The sequence below is a fragment of the Gossypium hirsutum genome, chromosome A02 (assembly GCF_007990345.1).
Source record: "Gossypium hirsutum isolate 1008001.06 chromosome A02, Gossypium_hirsutum_v2.1, whole genome shotgun sequence".
Taxonomy (NCBI): Eukaryota; Viridiplantae; Streptophyta; class Magnoliopsida; order Malvales; family Malvaceae; genus Gossypium; species Gossypium hirsutum.
The window spans coordinates 36,998,328-37,009,908 of record NC_053425.1 but is presented as its reverse complement, the minus strand read 5'-3'; positions in this window follow the sequence as shown (position 1 = coordinate 37,009,908).

Sequence of the window (11,581 nt, the reverse complement as noted above, 5' to 3'; positions counted from 1 at the left end):
TAAAAAAATTTTCAATTTCATCACTATCATTATAGAAATTGATTTTTTTTCACTACTCTTTTAGGTATGTAAGTAAATGATTATATTGATTGATTTTTTTTGTTTGACTTGTAACACTTGTCTGGGTACCAAATGTCACAATTAACCCGAATAACTTAACAAATTTTCTAACCTGATTTACTTACAGATTTAGACAATACTAATTTTTATATATGTATCATTGTTATCATTCAAACCCTATGCAAATCCATGGATATTAGATTTTCAATTAGATTATATACATTATAGGACCAAACTTTTACAATCATTCGTCCTTTTTAAACACAAATGATTATTTACAAATTTCAACTTAAGACTTTACTACGACTAAACTAAATTAATCCTCGAGGCATGGTGTCTAAGAGTACCCTTCTATATGCACGATACAGTTATGGCACTATTCGTGTAAGTATGATGGTGTCTAACCTGGTCTCTCCATGCAAACCTTAAGTCAATCCTTAATCCTACAATACAAGCAGTGAAATCGTAAGTAAAATGAACTTTGTGAAATTCTGCACAATGTTAGTCATAAAAGACTCAATTTCTTATTTGATATCAAGAGTAAATGTTCAAAATTAAGACTCCCTGGTTGTCTTAGAGGATTTCGCAGTTTGACTGGCAAGGTTGATGCTTATGCGTCCTTTGTACTAAACAATGGTAGGCATATCAGCTGACTTCAACATCGGTGTACTCTTTTAAGAAATCTTACGCTAGGACTTAACCTCGTCCGGTTCTATCTCTGACTTCCATTTTACCTTTCCTGGATTTCCCCTTAAGGTAACCATATATGCGTGTATATGGTTCGTGACTACTTTCGCTAATGGTAGACTTACAATCGTCTTCGCCATATTAGATGATGTAACAGCCTATTTTCAGTGAAATTGGAACAGTGGTTTCAGGACCACAAATCTGACCCGGAAAGAAAATTTATTTTAATATTATTGCATGATTTGCATTATGATAGAAATGTCATATGAAAATTTGGATAAGAAATTTTTACCAATTTTGTGCTTAATTACGGAAATGACCAAATTGCATAAAATGTAAAAGTTGAATTAGAAGGATTAAATAGCTATGGAATTTAAAACTTGAGGTCCTTATATGGTAATTAGACCATTAAAGAAAAATTAGTAGATATTTTTGGTGAATCATCCATGGAAAAATTAAAAAAGGCTAAGGACTAAATTGGAAATAGAAATAATTAGAAGATGATAAATAATTAATATGAAATAAAAATTCATTTTATATCATCTTCTTCCCCAAATATTCTATGAAAACCCTAAGAAAGAGAAAACAAGCTTTCTTAGCATAATTGGGTAAGTATTCAAGCCCCATTTTTGGTAATTTTATATTTTTGAAACCGAGATAGTTTAATCTATCTATTTGGGGGATTAATTTGAAAAGTTATAAAAGTATAGTAGTTATGCCATGGATGAATATGCTGAAAATTTGAAATTTATCGTAGAAAATGAAAGGTTGTTGATAGATAAACAACTTTTACAAAGTGAATTTTGATGAAAACATGATTTAGGGACTAAATTGTAAAGTTGTGTAAATTGAAGAAAAATTCTGAATTTTATAGAATATATGTGCTGAAAATTTTATATTTAAAATTTCATTTAGGCTTGGAATAGGGAGTGAATTGCATGAATTTCATTTTCTGAGCCTAGGGACAAAATTAGAATTTATGGAAAGTTTAGGGGCAAAATGGTAATTTTACCTAGGATATAAATTGAGCTCAATAGATTGTGAACTGTGAGAAATTGATGATCAAATTCATTTATATAGATCCAGATAAAATAAATTCAAAGCTAGATCGAGGAAAAGAGAAAGTCTCGGATTAGTAGATTTCTTAAACGAACTATTATCGAGGTAAGTTCGTGTAACTTAATTGATCATGTAAATATGTTTGAAATTAAATGTTGTATTTGGATTGAATGTAGAATATGTTTATGTGAATATTACAAATGTATGAAATGATCATATGTTCGGAAATGTTAGAAAAAGGGTTAATTTCCGTTTGAATATTGAATTTCGATGGATATATGTGATTTCTCATATTAATGAGGTCATGCATTTGTTGTGGACAGGATTTAGCTCGGATGAGTAATCCTATTGACCTCATTGTAGACGGGATTTAGCTTGGACGAGTAATCATGTTATAGCCCTCTCAAGTATTCTGTTAAATAGTTTCTATGAGCATCCTAATTGGCAGTGACTTTGCATTTGTTGCACATTATTGCAGCTCTTTGTGAGCATCCTAACATACGATCGGTTGTGATCCTGCATATAATGCTGACACAAATGCAGCTCTTCATGAACGTCCTGTTAAGCTCGCTTAAACTCCTTATTACTTTATCTAGTGCTTCCTGATAGTATCTCTTCGGAGATATCTGATAAGCTCCATGAGCCCCCTGAGTAGAACTCTTCTGAGTTTTTTAATAGCCCAGATAAGTGTCCTGTTACATGATTACATGGCTCGGTTGAGTATCCTGACATATGGCTCGAGATTATGCTCCTTGAATAAGAATTAACAGTTTATCCATCAACATTTCAATAATTCAATGGACAACACTTTAACATGAGAAAAATGATGAGATAAATAGAAATATGCCTTGAATGTTTTTGAATTATTTGATAAGGGATTATATGATGAGTTCATCTATGTTTATTTAACATTTACATGTATTATATGACTAACTTGCTTGATTGAGTATATGTGTTTAGGTAAATTTGTCAAAATGATGAAAGCATGTTAATTATATGCTTAGTGTTGTTAAATGTGATTGGTAAGTTCCAATTCCAGTTATACGAACTTACTAAGCATATAATGCTTACTAGGTTTTATTTTCTCTATTTTATAGTGTTTGAAGGCTCGTGAAGGTTGGATATTGGTTGGAGCATCATCACACTATCCACTAGCTTGTTTTTGGTATAAATTAATCTCATTTTGGTATAATGGCATGTATAGATAACTTGGCCATTGTTGGTATATGAATGTGGTTTGTAAATTAGCTATTGGTATGGCTAATAATATTTTGTTTTGATATACTAAAAAGGTTATATTATGGCATATGTCTATGTGTCAAGAATATTGAATATGATGGATATATTATGCTTAACATATAAATTAAACATGGTAAAATTATAATCATGAATGCATATGATAAAATATTATATTAAATGTTAGAATTGACTTGGATTAAATGCTTGAATTGGTTGGTATAGACTTGTAAGTTTTGGTGTAGGTTATTGGTAAATTTTGGGTGAGAAATGAAGCTAGGAAATGGCTTAATTTTGTCCACACGGGTAGACACATAGGCGTGTGTCATGATCGTGGGTGACATACGGCCTAGTACATGGGCGTGTGGTTAGGACATGTGTCCCTTGTAGCATAAAATTGAGAAATAGAAAGCTCAAAATTGAGCGCACGGACAGAGACACGGGCGCGTGTCTTAGTCGTGTGTGCTACACGGCCTAGAACACAGGTGTGTGTCTTGGTCGTGTGAACCCTGCACCTAATTTTTGAAAATTAAATTGATCACACGGCCTACTCACACAAGCGTGCAGCTGGCCGTGTGGCACAAGTCAGAGAGTTGCACGGGGTCAAACACAGCCTGCGGCACGGGCGTGTCTTAGGGTCACATGGGTGTGCCCCTGGACTACACGGGCGTGTAAGCCCTACACCTAGGAAGATTTTAGAAATTTCGCAAAAATTCTCTGAAACCCAGATTTAATCCCGATTCAGTTCCAATGTTCATATTGGGCCTCGAGGGCCCATGCAAGGGACAATAAATCTATTTTCAAAAATTGAATAGTAAATAACCTCAATTATTTGCAATTGTTCTGTAAACTCCAGTAATACTCTGTAACCCTATTCCGACAATGGATACGAGTTAGGATTGTTACAAATCATCTCTTGTAACACCTCAAACCTGACCCAATCGTTATGGCCGAATTCGAAAAGCTACATTGGCCATCGGAATGGCCCAAAGAAATTTTTCTTAATTTCAAACCTACTTTTTTTTTAAACCATTTGTGTAATTCGTTCAAAACTAGTAAAATCAAATGTTCAACTTTATTTTCAATCTCATTTCAAAAACCATTTCTCCATGAAAATAATCGAAATAAACTTTCAAATTTTAAAAAAAATATATTTTTAAAACTATTGGCTTATCAATTCAAAATAAATGAAATAAAGTGTTTATTTTAATTTCATAAAAACTGTGTAAATTTTAAGAATTGAAATAAGTAATATCTCAATTGTAAACATTCAATTATTTATTTAAAACTATTTTGGATTTTCAATCACACTTCTAAATCACTTGTCTTTTTATTCAAGATTGGAGAACTTGGTTATTCGTCATTATTTCGGAAATAAAAACATATTAACTGCATAAATCAAATGTCTTTAGAAAACTCATTTGTAAACATTAATAATTTTGAAAACTAAGTTTAATTTTATTAAAAACTCATTTTTCAAAAATGCAGCAGAAAAATGTGTTATTGATAAATTCTATTTTAAAAATTGAGTTTCAAGCAAAATCTTATCAAATACTAATTTATGCAGTTTTTTCAAAGCTTAATGTCATGAAAGCAAATTATGCAAATCAAAAGGAAAAATCCTCGATATAAAGTCCCATGCCATAGTTCATACTCAAACTTATTACAAACCCAAAATATCAAAATATGAAAATAAAATTTAATTACTTTAATTTTAAAAAATTCCAAGAAACTCCTCAAAATACCGTAATCAAATCCTAGCCTCGGCGTTATATGTAAAATCAAAAAACTAAAGGGGGTAAGCTATAAAGCTCTATGTGAGATTAACATAAACATAATCGCATACATATAAACATATACATTATACAATCATAATAATCATATCAATTTCATATAACTCAATATTTCACACTTATACTATGCATGATCATGTCAATGCATATTTCGTAAAACGATGCAGATTTTATGTAAACGGTCCTACAAATCTTCGCTACACATCAAAATCGAGTTCCTCTAGAACTCGTCTATCCAACACACCAAATTGTGAACTGTGTCACCAAAATCAAAATAAACTACCAGTAATCAATATTGTGGACAAACCACCAAAATCACAGATATACTGCAACATAATCAAAATCGTTAATAATGTCACATTAATGCAGATAAACTACCACATACTTCCACCTTTCACATATCCCACCCAATGTATATGATATGTTTAACATGCAAATCTCATATGTACACATGGTACCAAAATTTCATAACTTATTTTCGTGCGAACATTACGTTTGTCATATATTTACATAACATGAGAATGAGATGTACATATTTTTCAAATTAATAATAAGCATCAATATCACACAACATGCTTTTCACAACATATACGATTTGGGGAAATACTTACTTGACAAAATCCATATCGATGGTTTATCTCTCTTTATGGATACATAAAGCATTTTTATCAATAATATTATTTAAAGAACAAATTTTTTATCTATATAAAACAAACACTTAATTTAGTTTAGTGTTGAAACCCACACCTAATCATAGATCCAATCTGCAACACATCTCTAAGAACACCCACACGTGGATCTAACAATTAGATTACATGTTCAATCAACAATAGTGATCTTACGTTAATAACGATTGTCAATACGGGTTGATACAATAGTGGTGTCGATTTTTCCATTACCCTTAAAATAATCTCTCAGATAAATGATTTTTCCATTATCATTGAGCTAGATGGTTGCTTCCTAAAATGCCATTTAAGAATGAATTTCTTGCTGCTGTTAGAAGGAACACAAACAACCAGATGTTCCATATTGCATGGGATGTTGTTGAAGTGGAGTGCACTGATTCATGGCTCTAGTTTCTCAATCTTCTATTGGCTGATTTGAGATTGAAAGATGGGTATGAGTACACAATTATTAGTGACTAAGAAAAGGTTAGTGAATTAACTAATTTGGGCTTGGTCTTGTCTTTTTATTCTGCTAAGTATAATTAACTATATTTTTCTAGCAATCTATCTGGTTCATTATGACACGATTAGGGCCTTGATATTATAGTTTCTGACATACATCCAAAGGTGGAGCATAGGAATTGTATGAGGCATGTGTTTGCAAATTGGTCAAGGAGGAAGCTAGGGAAATCTTATGAGTATGATTTATGGTAGATTATGAAGTCTATGACTAAGAGGGAGTGGGAGGAACTATGTGCAGCACTGGAGAAGAAAGATAAGGATACTTATGATAATTTGAATAGAAAGTCTTCAAAAATGTGGAGTAGGGCTTTTTTGAGGTTTACTTGTAAATCAAATATAGTTGACAAAAATCTATGTGAAGCCTTTAATTCAAGCATTGTTGAAGCTAGGTTTGTAATATCCCGAATTAGGGCCTAATCAGAATAGTGGTTTCGTGACCACAAATCTGAGATAGAAATAATTATTTTATAATTATTTTGAGGTTTATGATATGATTTCATGATTGTGTGAAAATTTCGTGACGAAATTCTATGCATAAAGTGCTTAAGTTGATATTAGGGACTAAATCGAATAATTTGCAAAACTTGTATTCTAGAAGTTTTTAGTATGAAATTGCTTTGGAATATTAATGAGGAGGTCTTAAATATAAATTTGACCAATTTCTAAAATTTTGGACAAAAATGGGCTTGTACATGAAAATTTTCAAAGAAAGGTATTAAGGGTATTTTAGCCATTTTGTAATTAAAATTAATTAAAAGGGAAATTAAGGCCAAAATGTGTTCATCTTCTTCAAGCCTTGGCCAAACCTTACCTCTCTCCATAGCTAGGGTTTCTTCAACTTCCAAGCTTCATAGTAAGTGATTTCAAGCCCCGTTTTTAATGATTTTTATGTTTTTGAAATCTCGGTAGCTCGATTTAGCTTATGCTAGCAATAAGTCAACCTAAGGTTCATATTTGGAAAAATATCCATAGGTGAAATTTGTGTATTTTGGTGTTTTATGATAGAATATGAGATTTTAAATTATGTTAGATAACTTGTGCTACTCGGTTTTAAGTGAAAACGAGTAAAATGGCTTAATCGGTAAAAATACCTAATATTCATAAGTACATGTCAGAGTGTGAATTTGATGTTGCCATAGAAGGGAAAAATGACCAGCATGTTATAAAACTTGAGAAAATTGGATGAGGTTTAATTTACGAGCCTTGGGGAAAAAGTCCAAATATGTGAAAGTTTAGGGGTAAAATGGTAATTTTGCTAAAGTTTGTACTGGGGGCTGTTTTGATGAATGTATGTGTTAAATAAATTAATTTGGTATTATAGATCAAGAGAAACAAGATTCAAGTTGTGATCGAGGGAAAAACAAAGTTTACGAGGAATAGGTCCGATTGCTAATATTTTGTATCGAGGTAAGTTCATGTGTAAATAAGGTAACATAATTTTTATTTTAAGTGATTTAATGTTATTTATATGGTATGATACTTATTATCATGAAATATTATGCTTTGTGAATTATTATTTGGTAATATGTAAATTATGTGAACAACTTGATAAGAATGAGATACTAGCAAGTATCAGTTTCTATATTTAGAAGAAGGCGATCAAAATGTGTAATTGAAAAGAATCCTGTTTGAACCTTGGGAATAGATTAGGGTACAAGTGACATGTCACTAGGATGGTTGAGTTCTGAGCTTGTTGAGTTGAGTCTGAGTTCGTGAGATGTAACTAGGCATCCGAGCTCGTTGAGTTGAGTCCAAATTCACTTATGGATGCGAACGCCCGAGCTCGTTGAGTTGAGTCTGAGTTCATTTACAGGCGGGTTACATGGTAGCTTGGCTACATAGATTTCAAAATCTATTGAGCTTGTTCAATTATGAGTACAGGACTTACGTGCACACTATTCGCGTATCCGAAATTATATTCCGATGTGTTCAACGGGAGAATCATAAGAGAATATGGAGAATACTTAAAATGAAAGTGATTCGATGATGAATGTGTTGAAGAAGTGAAAATGGATAGGTATGAGTTTAATCCTTAGTTGAGAACTTGATGAGACAAAATTGTGGTAAGATAGTAAGTATTCTTATGTTATGAGTGTTTTAATGATGTTTATGTTGGATTGCATGATATGTTACTTATTATTTGCATGTGAACTTACTAAGCATTTATGCTTACTCCCTCCTTTTCATTCATTGTAGTTTTGACAAGTCGGCTTGAGAATCGGGATAGGTCGAAGGCTCGTTTACACTATCCGAAGACCTAAATTGGTAAAATGGCTTGTATATTTTGAATGTGGCATGTATAGCACTATACTCACTTTGTGTAAATGATCTTATGATATGGTTATGGTTTGGTAAGAAAAAGGGTTTGTAAATGATTAGCCATTGGAATGGCCAATCTAAATCATATTTGATGTCATGTATGTTTAAAATGCTATTTAGTCCATGAAAATCTATAGTAAAGTAAAATTTGCTGTAAAACAGAATATTGTCACAGCAATGATGTGAATTTGAAAAATCACTAAAAACAGTAGAAATGGAATTAAATGATGAATAAGTAATGGAATCGAAGCTTGATGAGTCTATTTTCACATGGAAGAAACGAAACGATAAAGGAGTTGTATTTTATAAGATATTTAAATTTTTGTGAAACAGGGTCAGAGCAATTTCTGAATCCCCTATTTTGACTTTAAAAATTTACCATAAATTGTACAAAAATAATTCGAAGTCATGATTTATATGTATAGATTCCTTATTTAGTCTAGTTTTATGAAAAACAAACAGCATAGTCATTGAAACTCTGTACAGGGAGATATCTGGTTTGTAATACACAGGAGTTAGAGTAGTCGAACCCTGAAACAGGGGAGACTTTAACTAATAAACTGTACTAACTGGCTTGACCAAAAATTCTAGAAAAAAATTAGTAGATAGATATATGAATCTAATTTCAGGTAAAATTTACAGATCTTAATTTTGAGTTTTGAAACTCAAGATATGAATTTTTAAGCGACTGTAATGTAGTTAGCCAGCTTGTCTAGAAATTCTAAAATAAATTGTTTAAGTTGTTTAAATTAATGAATTAAGTTTATTAACACCTCAAGCTCGACTCTGGCGATGGTCTCGGGCTCGAGGGCGTTACAAGGTTCAAAAGCATTATCAGAATGCTTGAAGATATTAAGACCAAGTTGATGACTAGGATAGTACAAAAAAGGAAGTTATGTAATGGACGAAAGCAAAAGTATGGTCCATTGGTGAAAGCTAAGTTTGATGCCAACAAGAAAGACTGTGTAGAGTGGAAATTTATATAAAATGGTGAAAATAGATGTGAGATGAGAAAATGAAGTTATCAATATACAATGGACCTAAGTCAAAGGATATGTAGTTGTAGAAATTGGCAAATTAGTGGGATTCCATGTGCACATGCATGTGCTGCCATGTATCACCTAGGGCTTCAACTAGATGAATATCTACATGAATGTTATCACATAGAAACCTACAATAAAGCTTACTCATTTCCAATGCAGCCCATTAATGGGCCATATGATTGGGCAAAAACTGGTATTGAACCAATGTTACCTCTTATTGAAAGGAAGATTCCTAGGAGGCCAAAAAAGAATAGGAAGATGGCCAAAGATGAATCGAAGAAAGTGAAGCCCGACCACTTGAGTTGGAAGGGTCTAATCATGACATGTACTCAATGTGGCCAACATAGCCATAATAAGCGGTCTTGCACACAAGGAAATGAACATGTTAAATAGGTACAACGTTGTTCTTCACTTATATATATTGAGTAAATTTATTTTATCTAATCATTTTCATTATAATATATGTTTTGCAGCAATATGCACAACCACCCAAAAAAAAGAGAAATCTCCTATTAAAAAGCCAACTACCTAAGGTAAATCTAAGGGAAAACAACCCAAGAATGGCAAAATACGTGGAATAGGTTAAATACATACTTGAATATTGGAAATCAAACATTTTATGTGAGTTTTCTTCCTTTTACTATTGATCAAACATTGTATATTATTTTGTTCAACTTGAAACACTCTCGCAGTCTGGTAGAACCACAAAGAGCATGGGGACAGGTTCATGTAAGGATGGTAGTGGACAATCTTTTTTGACACCCAAGTCACCAAAGAACAAGAGAAAGGCTCTTCTCGACCATCTAGAAACATAAGATTTAGTTGCAAGAAACATGAGTAAATCATTGAAAAAATAGTTGCCAAGGGTGAATGTCATTTTGTCACATTTTGAGCCTACAACCTTCTATTTTGGAATACACCAAGGTGAATGTTATTTTATTGTATTAATAACCAATATGTTGATTTTTTTATTTTTATTTTTTTGTGATTGATATAGCTAGGTATAGCTCACTTACAGTAATATGTTATATTTGGTACATCAAACTTGTTTTTAGCTGGTATAGCATGAATGATGTATAGGCTAAATCATTACCTATGGAAAGCTTTTACAAAGTACATTTATCCTAATTGCAATGGGGAAATCATATAATTAAATGAGAGATATTTTTCAATCTTATGTTTCTTTTTACTGCATTATTTACTAAGCTAAATTAAATTACATAAACAACAACCAAAATTGGTCATTAGTTCCAAACATAATGTATATCAAGGTTCCAAATTGCATAAACAACATAACATGAAGGTATGTCAGAAAATTTTACAATCAATCTGTAACAGCCCGATTTTGAGCTTAGTCAGAACAGTGGTTTCGGGACCACAAATCTGAAGTCAAGAAATTATTTTTATTATTATTTTGGTGTTATAGCATGATTATATTAGTGCATGAAAATTTTGGTGAGGTAATTGTAGCATTTGTGAGCTTAATTTCGAAAAATGACTAAATCGCATAAGGGGTAAAAGTTCTAATTTATTTGATAGATCTACCACATAGCTAGAGAACGAAAATTTGGAGTCTTTAAAGTGCAATTAGACCCTTTAGAAGTTGATGGCCAGCCATAGGGGACAAGAAAATCAAATGGTCAAAGGAGTTGGTAACTTAATGTATGATAAAATAATACCCTAGAGACTAGCCTTCATCTTTTTCATTCTTTCTTTCTCCTCTATCAAAATTTTAAGCCATTCTAAGGGTTTTGGAAGCTTGAAATCTTAGCCACTTATATCTCTCTCAAGTAAGTGATTTAGATGCTTATTTTTGATAATTTTGGTACTTTTAGAACCCTTATGGCATTAGCTAGCTAATGGCGGGACCATTTTGCAAAATTGTTGATAGTCTAGGGATTTGCCATGAAAGGATTTATGATGTTTGCTGAGTTTTTATGGAAGAAAATGAATCTTAGTTGTGTAGTAAACAACTTTTGTGAAAGAACTTCTCATGAAAACCCTAATAAGACCATTTTGTAAAGTTTGTAAAATGGATAGTAATGTTGTGAAACAATGGGAATTTTGGGTCACTGTAAGAGTAAAAAGGTTTCAGCTAGGCTTAAGATTTGAAGAAATATGATAAAAATCGATTTTCAATCCTAGGGGTAAAATGGTCATTTTGTGAAAGTCTAAGGGCAAAATGGTTATTTTGCCA